The 19,985-nt window shown below is 33.5% G+C and overlaps 1 protein-coding gene across 1 annotated transcript in view; it reads right to left on the reverse strand.

Moving 5' to 3' along the window:
* LOC306651566 (uncharacterized protein) overlaps positions 1 to 19,985 on the reverse strand; it is a 517,337-nt gene that overhangs the window by 162,373 nt on the left and 334,979 nt on the right. The gene's annotated exons all lie outside the window — the stretch shown is intronic.

Raw genomic sequence — 19,985 nt, forward strand, 5'->3', positions numbered from 1 at the left:
GAGACATAGAGGTAAAGCTAAAGAGAGTGGGCTTCTTCAAAAGCTCCCAAATCCTGATGAAATCCAAACTAGTAAGATTCAAAAAAAATTTTCTCTACCTCATCATAAACTATTACAAACAGCTCTGATATCAATCTTTATGTTATATATATTACTCTTCATTTTAAAGATATATATTCCCCTATTAACTGATACTGTGCTTTCAACCCATTTGATTATATTTCTTCCATTCCTTTTAATGTTGTACAGCATTAATTGGAATAATTCTATCTTTGTTTTCCTAGCTCAGGTTTACGCTTGCTCCACCTTTTAAAAAATACTTGTTCTTATTAGTTATACATGACAGTAGAATGAATTTATGTACTTTATATATCATGAATAAATGGAGTGTAATTTCTCATTTTTCTGATTGTATATGTTGTAGAATCTCATCAGTCATGCAATCATATATGTACATAAGGTAATAATGTCTGTTTCATTCTATTCTTCTTATCCCCATATCCCCTCCCCTTCTTTTACTTGCCTCTACCTAATCTAAAGTAACTCTATTCTTCCCTAGTGCCCCCACCCTTATTGTGAATTATCCTCTGCATATCAGCGAGAACATTTGGCCTTTGGTTTTGGGGGACTGGCTTACTTCCCTTAGCATGGTATTCTCCACCTCCATCCATTCACTTGCTCCTCTTAGTTCCTCTTTTCCATCTTGCATTACCTGTTTCTGCTTCAAATCCCCACCCCATCTTTTTCTTCTTTTTACCTTGGTTTGCATTATTATTTTCTATATTTTCTCTTTCTTTTTTATCTTTTGCTCAATTTTTCCTTTCTTTTATACCCTGTATAATGGAAAATTAATTTTAAAATCTTTAATAACTAGCTTCTCTACTTATTTCAGAACAACATGAGTACAATTTTATACTCAGATTAGAGGGACTGTGGAGAATATTTTGAAATGTTTTTTATCCCCATAAGATTCATTGGTATGTGGCTTTGCTATGAAGTCATTGTAATTAATATGGTATAATATATTCTTTCAAAGTGGTGTGGATTGGGGGAACACTGGAGAGCACATGCTAAATTGGAGTGTGACTATTTGGGTATTCACCCAGCATAGGGCCCTAAAGAGAAAGAAGCTCACTAATAATCCCTTGCATAAAAGTAGAAGACATAATCATCCCAGCAGATGGGTGAAATACAAACAAGATGAAAAAACAAAGGAATAAACCATCCTAAACAGTGCACAGCACTTCAACAACTGATTTCATTGACTCCACAGTGGAGGAAAAGTGGAAGAATTTATAAAGTTCATTGTTAAAATGTTCAAGAAGCTAAAAGAAAACATAAGGACAGGACTTAGAGAAAATATACAGGAAGTGAACTATCATTTCACTAAGACAATAGAGATTCTGAAAAAGAAATCCTGGAAATGAAAGAATCAATTCTATTAAAAACTCAGTGGAAAGCATCACCAATAGATTAAACCACTTTGAAGACATATTCTCAGGCTCTGGAGACAAATATATAATGTTAACGATAATTTGACAATAAAGAAAAGATGTTAAGAGACCATGTCCAGAATATTCAAGAAATCTGTGATAATATTAATAGAACAAATCTAAAAATGATTGATCTAGATGAAAGCACTAAAACACAAACTAAAGCAGTGCACATTTTCAATGAAATAAATTCAGTAAATTTCCAAACTTTAGGAACAAAATGGAAATCCAAATACAAGACATGTTTCAAATCCCAAAAACGCCAGATCAAAAAAGATTCTCTCCAAGATGAATTATAATTAAAATGCATAATTACAGAGAATATACATAGAATTTTAAAAGATGCAAAAGAAAAATGGCAGGTCACATTTATAGGAAAATCTATTAGGACTTCAACCCCTTTCTCAGTTCAGACCCTAAAAAGAAGTATGGCTTGGAATAATATATACCAAATCCTGAATGAAAATGGGTGCCAACAAACATTACTATATACAGCAAAATTATCCTTCAGAATTGAATATAAAATAAAAACCTTCCATAATTGGAAAAACAAAAAGAATTCATAATCACTAATCCTGTAATATAATCCATACTCAATAAAATATTTTACACTGAAGATATGAAAAATAAATAAAAATCAGACAATAGAGGGTTAAGTCTCACTAGAATAATCAAGTTTTGAAGGAGAATCAAGTCTGCATTAATCATTAAAAATAAATCAAAATGGCAGGCAATTAAAATCATCTCTCTATAATAACATTGAATGCTAATGATATGAACTCTTCAAAGAAATTGATTGGCAGGATGAAATAAAAAACAAAACCTGAATATATATTTTTTAAGAAATTGACTTTACAAAGACATCTAAAAAATGAAAGTGAAAGGATGAGAAAATATATACCATGCAAATGGAGGCCATAAGCAAGGAAAGAGAGCTACTCTCATATCAAAGTAGATTTCGAGACAAAATTAATCAGAAGAGACAAAGAAGGACACTTTATATGGGTTAAAGGAATCATCCAACACAAGATATGACTGCAAATATTTGTGTCACAATCATTGGTGCATCTACATACAAAAAACACTTCTCAATATAATCAAATAGAACATAATATGATAATATTGAGTGATTTCAGCATACCTCTCTTACTATAAAATAGGTTATTCAGACATAAACAAAGGAAAGACTTCACAACTAAAAAAAAAAAGAAATCAAATTCACCTATAGATATCTGTAGAATAGATATCCATCAATAAACAATATGACTTTCATCTCAGTAGCACAAATTTCCGTAAAATCAATCTTATTCTAGGACATAAAACAAGTGTTAACAAAGACAAAAATAGAGAATATCTTTCATCCTATCAAGTACTACTGGAATGAAATTAGAAAGCAACAATAAGATAAAAACAGGAACCATTTTAACTTCTGGAGACTAAAAAATACACTTTACAAATGAGAAATGGATCATAGAAGAAATCAGGAGAGAAATAAATGAATTATTTTACACAAAGGAAAACAGATACAACATCTCTAAGACAATAAGAAGACAGTTTGAAGAAGAAAGTTTATAGCATTGAGCTCCAACAGTAACAAAATAGAAAGATCCAAAATAAATAATTGAATGTGATTCCTCAAGACCCTAGAAAAAGAACAATCTAATTCCAAAATCAGTAGAAGACTGAAAATAATTACGAAGAAAAGCAAAATAAAATAAAATTGAGAATAAAAAATTAAAATGATTAATAAAATAAAGAATTGGTTCTTTGAAAAGATAAATATGACTGATAAACCCTTATCCAAACTAATGAAAAGAAACAGAGATGATCCAAATCAACAAAAGTAAAGATGAAAAAGGAGATATGACCACAGATGCTTCTGAAATCCAGAGCCTCAGAGAAAGTATTTTGAAAATTTATACTCTAGTAAACTGGAAAATATGGAAGATATGGACAAATTTCTAGACACATGTGACTTACCCAAATTTATCCAGGGAGACAGAGTAGACCTAAACAGACCAATATCAAGCAATGATATTGAAGCAGTGATTAAAACCTTTCCAACATTGTGCATGGAGTTGCACACCTGTAATCCTAGTGCCTCAGGAGGATGACACAGGAGTGTAGTGAGTTCAACGTAAGCCTCAGCAAGTTAGCAAGGCCCTAAACAACTTAGTGAGACCCTGTCTCTAAAATAAAAATATAAAAATGGCTGGGGATATGTTCAGTGGTTAAGCACCCCTGGGCAATTCCCAGTACCACAAACAAACAAACAAGCAAAAAAACAAAAACAAAAAAACCCTTCCAGCAAACGAAAGCCCAAAATCAGATGTATTCTCGGCCACATTTTAAGAGACCTTTAAAGAAGGACTAATGCAAATCTTCCTTAAATTATCTTATTAAATAAAAAGGAAGGAAACACTATCCTGAAGCTGTTATTAAAATCAGACAAAGGCACATCAAGAAAAAAAGTAACTTCAGACAAATAACCCCAATGAACATGGACGGAAAAATATTTAACAAAATATTGGCAAATGGCATTTATAAACACATTAAGAACATAGTTAACTAGGAATTTCATTCCAGCTATTCAACTTTGGTTCAAGATGCACAAATCAACAAATGTAATTCACCACCTAAATTTAAGGACAAGAATCATATAATCCTATCCACTAATGCAGAGACTATTCAACAAAATCCAGTCAACCTTTGTGCTAAAAACACTGCAGAAACTAGGGACAGAAGAAGCTTCCTCCGGATTGTGAGGGCTGCATAAAAGAATCCCAAGGTGAACTTCATACTCATTGGAGAAAAACTGAAAGCATTTCATTTCTCTTAAAATCAGGTAAAGACAAGGGGGTCCACACTTAACCACTATTATTCAACATAGTTATTGAAACTCCAGCCAGGGCAATCTGGTAAGTGAAGTAAATTAATGGACTATGAACAGAAAAAAATGGATTTAAATTATCTCTGCTTCCTGATGAAATGATCCTATATCATGAATCCAAAATACTCCACCAGAAAACTTTTCAAGCTGATGTACAAATTCAGAAATGTGGTAGGATACAAGATCAGCACAAATAAATCAATCATGTAACTATACTCTAATAATGAATCTGGTAAGAAAGAAACCAGGAAAACTATCTCATTTACAACAACCTAAAAAATACTTTGGAATAAATCTAACCAAGGAGTTGAAAGAGTTCTACAATGAAAAATAAAGAACACCAAAGAAAGAATTTGAAGAAGACCATAGAAGATTGAAATCCTACTATCATTATTGCAAAGTCAGTATTAATATTACCAAAAAGGCCATACTAACAAAAGTTTATACATATTTAATGCAATCCCCATCAAAGTATCAATGCCATTTTCCACAAAACTAGAAAAATTGGCCTAAAGTTCATATGGAAGAATTAAAGACCCCGAATATCCAAAGAAATTCTGAGAAGAAAAGTGATGTTGGGGACATCACAATACCTTATCTCAAATAATACTACAGAGCTAAAGTAACAAAAACAGCATGGTAACAGGATCAAAACAGTCATGACAATCAATTTAATAGAATAGAAAACTCAAGAGACAAATATACGTAGATACAGCTGATTCTTGAAAATGGTGCCAAAAACATAAGTTGGAGAAAAAGATAGCCTTTTAAAAAATGGGAACCAGAAACCTGAGTATTCATATACAGAAGAATAAAACTAGTTCCCAATCTATCAATCTGCACAAAAGAAAACTCAAAGTGGACGAAAGAACTAGGAAATAAATGGGAAACTTTGCAACCACTAGAAGAAAATAGAGATTCAATACTCCATCACTTTGGAGCAGGTGCTCACTTCTTTAACAAAACTCCTAAAGCTCATAAAGTAAAATCAAGAATAAGTGAGTGGAATGTCATCAAATTTAAAAGCTTCAGGAGAAAAGGAAACAATTAAGAACATTAAGGGGAACCTACAAATTGGAGAAGGTCTTTGCCACCTGTTTCTCTGACGGGATGAAATCCAGAATAAATAAAGAACTGAAAAAACATAACGCCCAAAACAAATAACTCAGTTAATAAATAGGCAAAGAAACTAAACAAACACTTCTAAAAACAGAATTACAAATGCCCAACAAATACCTGAAAAAATTTTATATTCCTAGCACCTGGAAATGTAAATCGAAATTACATTGAGGTATCATTTTACTCTATTTAAAATGGCAACCATTAAGAATGCAAAAAAATAAAAAATGCTGGTGAGGATGTTGGGAAAAAGGTGCAATTATACATTATTATTATACTGTAAATTAGTACAACCGGTTTGAAAAACAGTATGGATATTCCTCAAAAGACTAGAAATATAACCACTATATAATCCAACTATTCCACTCCTCAATATCTATCCAAAAGACCTAAAATCAGCTTACTCTATTGATACAGGAACATCAGAGTTTATAGCAGTGCAATTCACAAGAGCAGAGTTATGAACCAGCAAAGGTGCCTGTCAACAGGCAATTAAATAAAGAAACAGTTGTATATACACCCAATGGAGTTTTATTCAACCCATGAAGAAAACTGAAATTATGTAATTTGTTGGTAAATGGGTGGAACTAGAGAATACCATGCTAAGTAAAATAATCTGGAAATTCAAGGATATAATGGAAGTTAGATCAAAATAAGAAAAGAAAGGTGGGGAAGAATCCCATTAAGATAAAAGTAGATCAGTGGAGTACAGGAAAGGTATTGAGGGAGAGGAAGGAGGGACAGGAAAAGTCACCATCGGTGGAATGAAACCAACAGCATTGGAGGAGATCCAATATGGCGGAGTAGAGGGTAACTGCATCTTCCGTTGCTACAGAACTCAGGATTCAAGAAGGGAGGTATTACAAGGCAAGCACTCTACCGACTGAGCTATCTCCCCAGCCCCGAAGGGGAGGTATTGAGAGACTCGGACCAACATAGAGCTGCAGGGTGAGTCTCTCCCACCGGGTGAAGCTCGGTAGGGGAGGCAGGACCAGACAGGGGCAGCTTCTTGGAGCAGGGCAGGGCAGTGAGAGTCTTCCCCAAGCAGCCCTGCTCTTTCCGGCAGCAGGTGCAATCCACAGCCACCTTCTAGGACATTGAGAGACTTCACGAAGCAGCCCTGCTCCCTCCCATGGCAGGCCCAATCCACAGCCAGGTTCTCAGAGCAGACCTGCCTAGTGAGAGCTTTTCACCACAGAGCCAATCCCAAGCCACAGACCAAGCTGGGGGCCCCCAGGCAGCTTCTGGGACCAGGGCAGGGCAGCGAGAGACTTCCCCAAGCAACCCTGCTCTCTCTAGCAGCAGGCGGGTTCCACAGCCAGATTCTTGGAGCAGGCCCGCCTGGTGAGAGCTTTTCCTGCACAGAGCAAAACCCAAGTCCTGAACCCAGAGGCGGGCCCAGCTTGCCGGCAGCTTCTGAGACCAGGCAGGACAGGGAGAGGTTTTCCCCAATTAGCCCGGCTCCCTCAGGCATGGGCAGGCTCTGTCTATAGCCAGCTTCTAGGAGTAGAATCCCGCAGTGAAGGACTTCCACAAAGAACCAACTACAGCCCTGGACCCAGTAGCGGGCTAGGGGCAGCTTTCTTTGGAAATACTGCAATATCAAGTTCCTCCAAGATTTCAGGATACTGAAGGCTGGGAGGTGATACACTGGAAATCTACAGGGACACTATAAGCCAATAGAGGAAATCTGCAATATCTCAGAGTCCCACTGATATCTGACCAATATGAGAAAACAACGGAAGAAAATGTCCCAAACAAATCTATATACTATATCAATAAAACGCAATGACAGCACAGCAGAAGAAATTTCAGAAAGGGAGTTCAGAATGTATATAATTAATACAATCAGGGAAGCAAATGAGGAGATGAAAGAGCAAAGGCAGGCATTGAAGGAAGAGATGAAAGAGCAAATGCAGGCATTAAATGATCGCACCAATCAACAGTTAAAAGAGCAAATACCGGAAGCAAAAGATCATTTCAATAAAGAGAGATATTGAAAAAACAAACAAACAGAAATCCTTGAAATGAAGGAAACAATAAACGAAGTTAAAAACTCCATAGAAAGCATAACCAATAGGATAGAAAACCTGGTAGACAAAACCTCAGACATTGAAGACAAAATATTTAATTGTGAAAACAAAATTGACCCAACAGAGAAGATGGTAAGAAATCATGAACAGAATCTACAAGAATTATGGGATACCATGAAAAGGCCCAATTTAAGAATTATTGGGATTGAGGAAGGCTTAGAGAAACAAACCAAAAAAATGAGCAATCTATTCCATGAAATAATATCCGAATATTTCCCAAATCTGAAGAATGAAATAGAAAATCAAGTTCAAGAGGCTTATAGGACTCCAAATACACAAAATTACAACAGACCCACACCAAAGCACATTATTATGAAAATACCTAACATACAAAAAAAAAGACAGAATTTAAAAGGCCATGAGAGAAAAGAATCAAATTACATTCAGGGGGAAACCAATAAGAATATCAGCAGATTGTTCAATCCAGACCCTAAAACCTAGAAGGGTCTGGAACAACATTTACCAAGCCCTGAAAGAAAATGGATGCAACCAAGAATCTTATACCCAGCAAAACTTACTTTCAGATTTGAAGACATTTCCTTCCATGATAAACAAAAGCTAAAGGAATTCACAAAAAGAAAGCCGGCATTACAGAACATTCTCAGCAAAATATTGCATGAAGAAGAGATGAAAAACAACAATGCAAATCAGCAACAGGAGACACTAGCCTAAAGGAATAGCCAAATAAAGGAGAAACCAAATCATGTCAAAAAAAAAAAAATGAGTCAAATGACTGGGAATACAAATCATATCACAATAATAACCCTGAATGTTAATGGCCTGAACTCATCAATCAAAAGACATAGACTGGCAGATTGGACTAAAAAGAAAAATCCAACAATATGCTCCCTGCAAGAGACTCATGTCATAGAAAGAGATACCCACAGACTAAAGGTGAAAGGATGGGAAAAAACATACCATTCACATGGACACAGCAAAAAAGATGGAGTATCCTTGCTCATTTCACATAATGGGAACTTCAAGCCAAAACCAGTCAGAAAGGATAACGAAGGACATTATATACTGCTTAAGGGAAGCATAAATCAGCAAGACATAACAATCATAAATATCTATGTGTCGAACATTGGTTCATCCATGTACATCAAACAAATCCTTCTCAATTCCAGAAATCAAACAGACCACAACACAATAATACCAGGTGATTTTAACACACCTCTCTCACCACTGGATAGATCCTCCAAACAAAAATTGAACAAAGAAACCATAGATCTCAATAACACAATCAACAATTTAGACTTAACCGACATATATAGAATATACGATCCAACGAAGAACAAATATACTTTCTTCTCAGCAGCACATGGATCCTTCTCTAAAATAGACCATATTTTATGCCACAAAACTACTGTTAGCAAATACAAGAAGATAGAGATACTACCTTGTATTCTATCAGATCATAATGGATTAAAATTAGAAAGAAATGACAGAATAAAAAACAGAAACTTCTCCAATACCTGGAGATTAAATAATACGCTATTATATGATGAATGGATAACAGAAGACATCAGGAAGGAAATAAAAAATTCTTAGAAGTAAACGAGAACACAGACATATCATATCAAAATCTCTGGGACACTATGAAAGCGGTACTTAGAGGAAAATTTATTTCCTGGAGCACATTCAACAAAAGAAGTAAAAATCAACGAATAAACGACTTAACACTACAGCTCAGAGCCCTAGAAAAAGAAGAGCACACCAACACCAAAAGTAGTAGAAGACAGGAAATAGTTAAAATCAGAGCTGAAATCAATGAAATTGAAACAAAAGAATCAATCGAAAAAATTAACAAAATAAAGAGTTGGTTCTTTGAATAAATAAAGAAAATTGATCAACACTTAGCCACACTAACAAAGAGAAAGATACAGAAAACTCAAATTACTAAAATTCAGATTGAACAAGGAAATATCACAATAGACACGAGTGAAATAAAAAACATAATCAGAAGCTATTTTGAAAATCTATACTCCAACAAAACAGAAAACCTCGAAGACATCAACAAGTTTCTAGAGACATATGAATTACCTAAACTGATCCAGGAGGACATACACAACTTAAATACATCAATTTCAAGCAATGAAATAGAAGAGGTCATCAAAGGCCCACCTCAAAGAAAAGTCCGAGACCACATGGGTTCTCAGCCGAGTTCTACAAAACCTTTAAAGAAGAGCTCATTCCAATACTCCTCAAAGTATTCCATGAAATAGAAGAGGAGGGAACCCTCCCAAATTCATTCTATGAAGCCAATATCACCCTGATACCTAAACCAGACAGAGACACATCGAGGAAAGAAAATTTCAGATCAATATGCTTAATGAATATCGATGCAAAAATTCTCAACAAACTTTTAGCAAATCGCATACAAAAACATATTAAAAAGATAGTGCACCATGATGAAGTGGGTTTCATCCCAGGGATGCAAGGTTGGTTCAATATGAGGAAATCAATAAATGTAATTCACCATATCAACAGACTTAAAAGCAAGAATCACATGATTATTTCTATAGATGCAGAATAAGCATTTGATAAAATACAGCATCCCTTCATGCTCAAAACACGAGAAAAAATTGGGGTAGTGGGAACATTCGTTAACATTGTGAAGGCCATCTACGCTAAGCCCATGGCCAATATCATTCTAAATGGTGAAAAACTGAAAGCATTCCCCCTAAAAACTGGAACAAGGCAGGGATGCCCTCTTTCACCACTTCTATTCAACATCATCCTTGAAACTCTAGCCAGAGCAATTAGACAAACCAAAGAAATTAAAGGGATACGAATTGGAAAAGAAGAACTCACACTATCCCTGTTCGCTGATGACATGATTATATATTTAGAGGAACCCGGAAATTCCACCAGAAAACTTTTAGAACTCATAAGCGAATTCAGTAATGTAGCAGTGTACAAGATCAATGCTCATAAATCCAATGCATTTTTATACATAAGTGATGAATATTCAGAAAGAGAATTTAGGAAAACTACCCCAGTCATAATAGCATCAAAAAAAATAAAATTCTTATGAATCAATCTAACCAAAGAGGTGAAAGACCTCTACAATACAAACTACAGAACACTAAAGAAAGAAATTAAAGAAAATCTTAGAAGATGGAACGATCTCCCAGGTTGTTGGATAGGCAGAATTAATATTGTCATCAAAATGGCCATACTACCAAAAGTGCCATACAGATTCAATGCAATTCCAATTAAAATCCCAATGACGTACCTTACAGAAATAGAGCAAGCAATCATGAAATTCATCTGGAAGAATAAGAAACCCAGAATAGCGAAAGCAATCCTTAGCAGAAAGAGCGAAACAGGGGGTATCACAATACAAGATCTTCAACTATACTACAAAGCAATAGTAACAAAAATGGCATGGTATTGGTACCAAAATAGACAGGTAGATCAATGGTACATACTTCAGATAGTGCACTAATTTCCAGAATACACAAAGAACTCAAAATCTCTACACCAAGAATACAAATAATCCAGTCAACAAATGGGCTAAGAAAATGAACAGATACTTCACAGAAGAAGATGTACAAGCAATCAACAGATATATGAAAAAATGTTCAATATCTCTAGTAATAAAAGAAATGCAAATCAAAACTACCCTAAGATTCCATCTCACCCCAATTAGAATGGCGATTATCAAGAACACAAGCAACAATAGGTGTTGGCGAGGATGTGGGGAAAAAGGTACACTCATACATTGCTGGTGGGGCTGCACATTAGTGCAGCCACTCTGGAAAGCAGTACGGAGATTCCTCAGAAAGCTTGGAATGGAACCACCATTTGACCCAGCTATCCAACTCCTTAGACTATACCCAAAGAACTTAAAATCAGCATACTAGAAAGATTCAGCCACAACAGTGTTCATAGCTGCTCAATTCACAATAGCCAGATTGTGGAACCAACCCAGATGTCTTTCAATCGATGAGTGGATAAAGAAACTGTGGTATATATATACAATGGAATATTACTCAGCCATAAAGAATGATGAAATTATGGCATTTGCAGGCAAATGGATGAAATTGTAGAATATCATGCTAAGTGAGATAAGCCAATCTCAAAAAACCAAAGGACGAATGATCTTGCTGATAAGCAGATGATGGCACATAAATGGCAGGTGAGAGGTGTTAGTGTTAGGGTTAGGTCTAGGTTTAGGGTTAGGGTTAGGGAGAGTGGCAAGAATGGAGGAAGGAAGTATTGTATAGAGGAAAAAGAGGGGTGGGAGGGGTGGGAGGGGTGGGGGGATGGGAAAAAATAACAGAATGAATCAAACATTACTCTATGTAAATTTATGATTACACAAATGGTATGCCTTTACTCCATGTACAAACATTAAAACAACATGTATCCCATTTGTTTACAATTAAAATAAAGGAGGGATAGGAACAAATCCTATTTTTGTGACAATCCAGTGGGTTAGGGTAGCTCAAGGACAGATAGATCATAAGGAAATCAGCAAAAACATGATGAAAGACTAGCTTTCCAAAACAGCTTTCTGAAAATAAGTCTAGCAAGACATATATCTCTGGAAAAAAATTAAAGACTTTTGTTTTTACTCAAACTAAGATCATAAAATTATATCACTTTGGAGAAATTTTTTTTTTGCCTAAGCAAATTAAAGTTCAGACTTGGGCAGCATCCCAGTTACATTCAAGCCACTGTTCCAGGAAATGGGATATGAAAACATGGATATACCAGGCAAATTTTTAGAGAATGCATGGTCCTAATCCTAGAAGATTTGGTAGCAACCCAAGTCATTTACAGAGCAATTATAACTCTATTAACTATTCATCCATTCTTGCTGATGATACATCTCTGAACTTATAGAGTAAAATCAATAAACAACAGTGCTGAAAAAAAATTGAACGAATTATACTATTTACTTATATGACTACCACAGTGAATTTCATCTTCATGTTTACCTATAAAGAACGAATTTAAAAACTGTATGTAAATAGAAGAAAGATGAGTAGAGTAGAGGAAGGGGAACATGGGGAAAGAGGAGGGGAGGGAAAAAGGAACACTTGGGACTTAAGTGGAGCAAATTATATGCATGTATGATTATGTCAAAATTAATCCCAATGTCCTGTACAATTATAATACCCTACTAAGATCATGAAAAGAAGACAAAGAAATTCTAAACTTGTGACCACTAAACAAAAGAATGCCAGAATATATGAAGGAAATATCAAAATGAAGGAAGAAATAATAAATTCAAGAATAATATATGGAGATTTGGATACCCCATTCTTGATAGTTGCTATTGCAAAGAGGCAGAAGGTCAAAACAGATCCAGAAGATATCCATAGAAAACTATAACAAACAACAACAGAAAAATACACATTATACTCATGCTTTCAAGGAACATTCTCCAGAAGAAATCATGTTAGTTTGCAAAAAATCCCTCATTTTAAAAGATTAGCATTATGCAATATATGTTCCCTAAATACGATGAAATAAAATTAGAAATCAATAATGAAGGAAAATTTGAGAAATCAATATATAAGTGGAAATAGAAAAACACTCCTATTTAAGCAATGAGTCTGAGAGGAAATGCAAGGAGAAATTAGAAAATACTTGCATGGGATTAAAACTAAAACAATAAAACTCATGGGATACAACTAAAGCAATGGAGGGAAATTTGTGGCTATAAACACTCATGTGAAAAGTGGAGGAAAGAACATCCAGAGTTCACAGGTCAGAAAACAATATTTGTACAATGTCATTGCTCCTCAAACTGATCTATAGTTTCAATGGAGTCCCCATACAAATTCCAGGTGGCTTCTTTTTTGCAGAAATTGATAATCTGACCCTAAAATTCATATGGTAATGCAAGGGAGGCAACGAAGCCAAAAATGTCTGGAAAAGTAAGACCAATAATGGTTTACAGAGCTATATGCCAGAAACAAAAAAAAAATAAGGCAAAGATTTCATATATAACAACAAAAACAGAAATGGCAACAAAAATAGAAAAAATTAATTTGATCAAATTTCAAAAATTGTGTTTCAGAACACATTATCAGAAGTTGACAATACAATATATTTATAAGAGAAAATATTTTCATATTATTTATCTTATTTGGGATTGTATCTAGGTCATACAAAGAACTGTTACAATTCAATTATAAAGGGACAACCTAACTTCAAAATAAGCAAAGGATCTAAATGGATATTTTTATAATGGAAATATGTAAAGACCAATAAAAACCTGAAATGATGCCTAATATACAAATCAAACCACACTGTAATAGCACTTCACAAGTACTGGTCAGGCTATTATTCAAATAACTTACAATAATAAGTTTTGGAAAGAATGAAAGAGATTGTAACCCTCATAAGTTGCTGGTGAGAATTTAAAATGGTTCGGCCACTTTGGAATGGAGTGTGTCAGTTCTTTGAATGATCAGACATGGACCTACCATTAGGACCCAACATTTCCATGCCTGGGCATATACCCAAGAAAAGTGAACATTTATGTCCATAGAAAGTGTACACATAACTGATCATAGCTGTATTAATGGATACATATTGTATATATACATAATCAAATATTATTTAAAAATAAAAAGGAATGAAATAAAGATACAAGTCATATCTCAAATGAATCATGAAAACATGTGTTAAGTGAAAAGAAGTTAGATATAAAAGGTCACATATTGTTTCATTACATTTACCTGAAACATCCAGAATAGCAAATATTTTGTGACAAAAGTAGATTAGTGTTTCCCACGGACTAGAAGAATGATGGAATGGATAAGGACTGATGTAATTACTGGATTTCTTTTTGGGGTGATGAAAGTACTTCAAAATTGATTGTGGAGATATCTCTAGAACTCTGAGTATGACAAAAGCACTAAGTTGTATACTTTAGTTGGTTAATTATATGGATATGAGATTATATTTCAATAAAATTAAGTATTTTGGCCCTTAAGATTTATATTTCAATAAAGATTATGTAAATTATTTAGTTTAGCTTTATGTAAATCTCAAGACCTGAAAACTGGCTCCAATTAGATTCCACAGAAGTTATCCAACTATTGTTTTACAAAATAATTGAGATGTGTTTTATTAAATTAAGAAAAAGTATAGTAGCTCCAGTATTTCAGAAGGAATACAATGAAGACTTGTTGGCTTAAGTTCTATTAAAAAAAAGGAAAAATAATCACTAAACTGAATACAAAATACAATTTACATACAATTTCCTATATACAATGCTATTGTCTTATGAATTTTCTCTTCCAGACATATGGATCCAATCGGTGACCTGCAAATAAACTTTTATGCTTCAACTCCATTCCTCTTTCTGTTTTAATCTGTCTTATTTTCTTCCTCCCCCTGTACCTCAAGTCCTGCCTCCTATGTGATGCTACAGGGACTCTGTCAAATATTTGGGGTGAAATATTTAATATTGTGTCCTTAATGACTCTTGCTTATGACTATTTATTTATACTCCCAGTGATGCTGCAAACTTTATATATTTTGCCTTCCTCGTTTAATATACAGCAGGAAGTGGTATTACAATAGTACTAGTTTTACTAAACTTAAAATTTTCTGTGAAGGAATGACATGTATTATTAGATGAAAGAGATGAAGTGTTTTGAACTAGAGCATTGCTAGATGGTATCACTTGTGCAAGATTCAACAAGAAAGAAGGAAAATATGAGGTATATAAATTTTTGAAGTGAATATCCAAATGGCTGAAGAATGGCTAAAAAATGGTTTTCAATGAATTGCTGTCATTATAGGAGCACACAATAAGTACTTCAGGCCAGGGTCACTCTTACATTCAATATTATTAAAATTTATTTCTATGCTGTTGCCAAAGATTTGTGAAAAACCTCATTAGGCTTGTAAATGACATAAAGATGTATTGATAGGATGTACCTTGGAGAACAGAATGAGCATAAAATAATTATGGTACATAGGAGAGCCATTCTGAAAAAATACGATACTCAGGGAAGATATTTGTTGAAAAACATAGAGGTGATGGAATAGAGTAACAAAATATGAACTTTCAAGGTGAAAAGTGATACACATATATGTAATTAATAATATCTAAGAGTCACAATGAACACTAGATAGTAATGTTGAAAATTACACATTCATCAATTGTTTTGTAATACATACAAAATAAGCAAGAAAACTATTCCCTTATAATCAGCAATTGTTAGAGCTTTATAAAATTACTGAAACTAATTCTGCACAGTCCATCTAATGGCTAAAGTACTGAAAAAAAACCATAAAGGGAACTGGGCCATTATGGGGAAAGGTTAATTTATAAACAGAGGAGAGGGATGAAGAGTGATTTATTGATCTTCCGGATCATAAAGAACAAAAGTAAAAAGAGTATAGGTTCTGCAGCAATTGATTAATTTATTTATTCATTCCTTAAATAATGATCTCAATAAAAACTTGTTTTGAAATGGTGGTTTTGCAATGTACCATCTCTTTCTAACTTGAACAAAAAGGTATTAGTATACACGTCATCGCGTTACTATGAGGACAAAATTAGTATAATATACAAAGCAATCACAGTATTGTTTCAAGCAGGGCATGAGTTACAAACTCAAATTTTAGAGACCAAGACAATATAAGTAAGGAATATGCAATAATAGGAAATAGTAGTGACTCTGAAATGCTAAAAATTCATGTTCTATTCTTAAGGAGGCAGGCAGTGTTCCAGTGCATTGTGGTCATAAAGAAATGAGTGCACAGTGCTGTTAAGCATTCAGATTTTTCAAAGTGAAGTGAATTAGTCTCTTTGACCTACCTCACATTTTTCTATTAAAACTCCAACCATGTATGGAATTTCAGCAACAAAAGCCCTTAAAGATTTTACTTCTCATTTTCCTTCCTTGATAAACATGTTGAAGAAGAATAACTGCAATTATTAAATCACAATTGTCTTTTCCATTCTGCTATTTTCTATACTAGTAATAGACTAATTAGGAACAGTTTGAAATTCAAAGTGATATGGAGAAATCATAAAATTAGTATGTCTATTCTGATCTATAGCTGAAGTAAGTATCTAGGGAATGGAACATGCACTGAAAATATCATCCAAGCAAGTTGAAGTTATTACAATTTCTCAACATGTATTAATTTTATATGCTTTACTCTGAATATCTTCTAACAAATAATTTTACTGACTGCTTTCTGCCCTTCTCATTGATACTGATTACTTTATGTACTATACAGACTTCCAAATTTTCCTCGATCCAATTGCAAGAAATGGAAAGCAGAATTTTGATTTTCTATTTGTATTTTAGGGGAAATTCTCAGCATATAGAATACGCCAAATCCTTTCCTTAATATGTTAATAACTGAAAATTGAATTTGCTCAAAGCTAATTCCAACTTACAGTAAAAGTAACTAAGTTATAAGTTGAAATTTATTGGATACAACATAGTTCTCAGCATAGAAGTGTGGTTTATGCTCATGGCCTTTTGCTTTCTGGTTCACTGTAAGTGAAAAAAAGTATGTCTTGTATTGAGGCTTCTCAAATACCTTGTAGTGCCACTCAGTATTTCTATGCTGAGAAAAGTTAGGTTTGTTATGTAGCAGAACATACTATTAAGTACAATTTTTCTCAGATACTTTGGACAACTACAAATAGATGATTTCGGTAAAGAAATTTTTGTCTGTGCCTACCACCTTATAATCATATAACACACTTTTTTATTTAAAAATGCTTTCACATAATTAATCATATATGATCTAACACCAAAACTGAAGTAAGTAGAGCAGTAATTGTAATTTGCACCTCACAGGTGAGTTAGTTGAATGACCTGTTTTGTGCAAAACAATGTGTTACTTGGTCACTGAGTCATGACCATGTCTGGTCTCTTATCTGCAATTAGTTGACTGCCTTTTCCATTGTAAGATCTGAAATTTATGTATACCAAATTACAAGACTAGTGCATGAACTGGCAAATATTTATATTTAGTATGGTCAATGTATGCTCTTAGGTGTGTGAAGGATGAACAATGTTGTTACCATGAAAGACAATATACCTGCTTAATAGAGTATTTCTCCACATAAAAGAGAAACAACAATACAAAGTAGTACATGAAGAGAAAATTTTATGACATTATAATCTACAACAGGTGTAATCATCAGGAAAAGCTTCATGGAGAGGGTAGAAATAAATTTTGGAGAGACAACAAATATTCAGATTATAAGAAAGAAGTATGGCATTTTCAGAGATTAAATGGTTTGAGCAAAGACAAGTTACTAGGAAGGCATGCAGTGAATTCTTAAGAGAGTAAGTAGCTCATTGTGACAGAAGCAAAAGTAAAACAAAATAAAGAAGCAAAACCTAAATACCATATGGATATTGAGAAAACCATCGTTGCTGTTTTAGTGAATATTTTTGAATTAGAAGGTTAGGTATTTGGGATTAATTTACGGTAAAGAAGAACCCTGAAAGGTTTTAAGTAGGAGTATGACACTATCATATAGAAATGTTTTAGAAAGAAAAACTTCTTTGTGGTGCATAGTGTAGATTATTAATGGGAAAGTTAGATGTACTTATTATGCAATTAATTGGGTAGGTTCAATGTTTTATGTAACAGAACAATAATAATAAAAACAAAACTTCATTTATTTTCTTTAAAAATAATTCACATTTAAAGAGGAGTATGTTTTGAGAACTTAAATAAGCTATAGTAGAATATGTAAACTATCTTGAGAGGAAAAAATATACATATGATAGGAATATATAGGCATACCACCACCATATGAACAGGAAAATTCTGTGGTTGATTTTATTTATTTTTATTCTAATAATTTGATGTTTTAAATAAGAAGAAAAAAACTTAAGAATATGCTAATTGAATTTGAAAGATACCTGACATCCTGCAAACTTTCTCATCTCTAATAATATGTTGTATTTTGTCATTTTTCAATATAATTGAATGGCAATACATCTCTAAAAGCAAAATCAGTAGCAATAGCCATTTTAACTAGCCCTGCAGAAATAAAAAATAGTATAAACTAGTGGTATTTACATTCTTTCCCACAAATTGTAAAAAAGAGTTTTAAATTATTTTTCAGTAAAGACACTATACAAATTTTCTTAATGCAAATGACATCTTTAAGCAGGGGGATTATTAGTATTTTACCATACATAGTACTTTTCTCTTTTGGGAACCTAACTAATTTTAGCACTGCCAATAACTCATAACCTTGTCTTGATTTAAAGTAGGCCAATCTGTATAACCTTTTCTGGAAAGAAAGGAAACCAAATGGAACTTTGTTTTGGAGTGAGGTAATTGTAGGAAATCTGTAGACAAATGCTAGGAAGGAAATAGTGTTGCACATTGAAGGAGACCCTGAGCTCAGTAGTCAGATGACCGTTTAACAATTATGTGACTGGGTAAGTTATTCACTCTATATGGTCCAATTTCTTCAATTGTAAAATGGAGAAAATAATATACATGATAATATACGTAATTCATAAGTTTAATGCAAAGATTACATCAACACTTACAAAATGATTATCATAAGGCTCAGTCTACAGAAAATAATCCATACATGATAGCTATGATTACGTGGACCTACACTTCGCTGAGTGTTTCTTTGGCAAAAAATGACAGTCCCTGTAACCACACTCAGAAAGTATGCACAATAGAAACTTTATATGTGTGAAAAGTAAATAGTTCTTTCATTGATGTAGTAGTAGACTTAGTGACTAGATGAACATTTTTCTACATATACCTTTAACATTATCTCTGATAAAGAAACTGTAAAGATACAGACAACTGAGACATCATTACCACATATGGGTAAGGTTTCCCCTTTATACCTACTAAGAAACACACAGCAGATTCCAAGCAAAAGGCACATCCAATATGTGTGGAACTCTTAGAACTTTGCATGTTCAGAAAATGAATGAGGGTAATACATTTTTGGGGTTTGTTATAATACAAATGTAATTATAAATTTGTCATAATATAAATATAACTATAATTTTTTATAATATAAATTAAAATGTTATATGATGATAAAATTGCAATATATTTTGGGGAATTTTAATTTCAGAATGTGATGGTTACAAAAAGAGTTATGACTCATCAATATGTTGTATTTTTATGTTAGCTTATGTGAGAAAGGAGAGTAAAATTTCTAGATATAGTCAATGAAATTGTTTCTATTAAAGTAGCTAAACAATTTTATTTTTCTGATATTTAAATATTGCTTGGAAAATATTTCCAAAATTATTGAATCAGAGGATCTTTGTAAGAAAATAAGTATGCAATGTAATTGTATTTTTCCTTTTTGAAATACTGGGTAATGTAGGAAATTTACTTTTTGAATGTGGAAGTGGAAGTTGGAGGAGTCTAATTACTGTACAATTTGGT

This window comes from Sciurus vulgaris (assembly GCF_902686455.1).
Source record: "Sciurus vulgaris genome assembly, chromosome: X".
In the NCBI taxonomy this organism is placed as follows: Eukaryota; Metazoa; Chordata; class Mammalia; order Rodentia; family Sciuridae; genus Sciurus; species Sciurus vulgaris.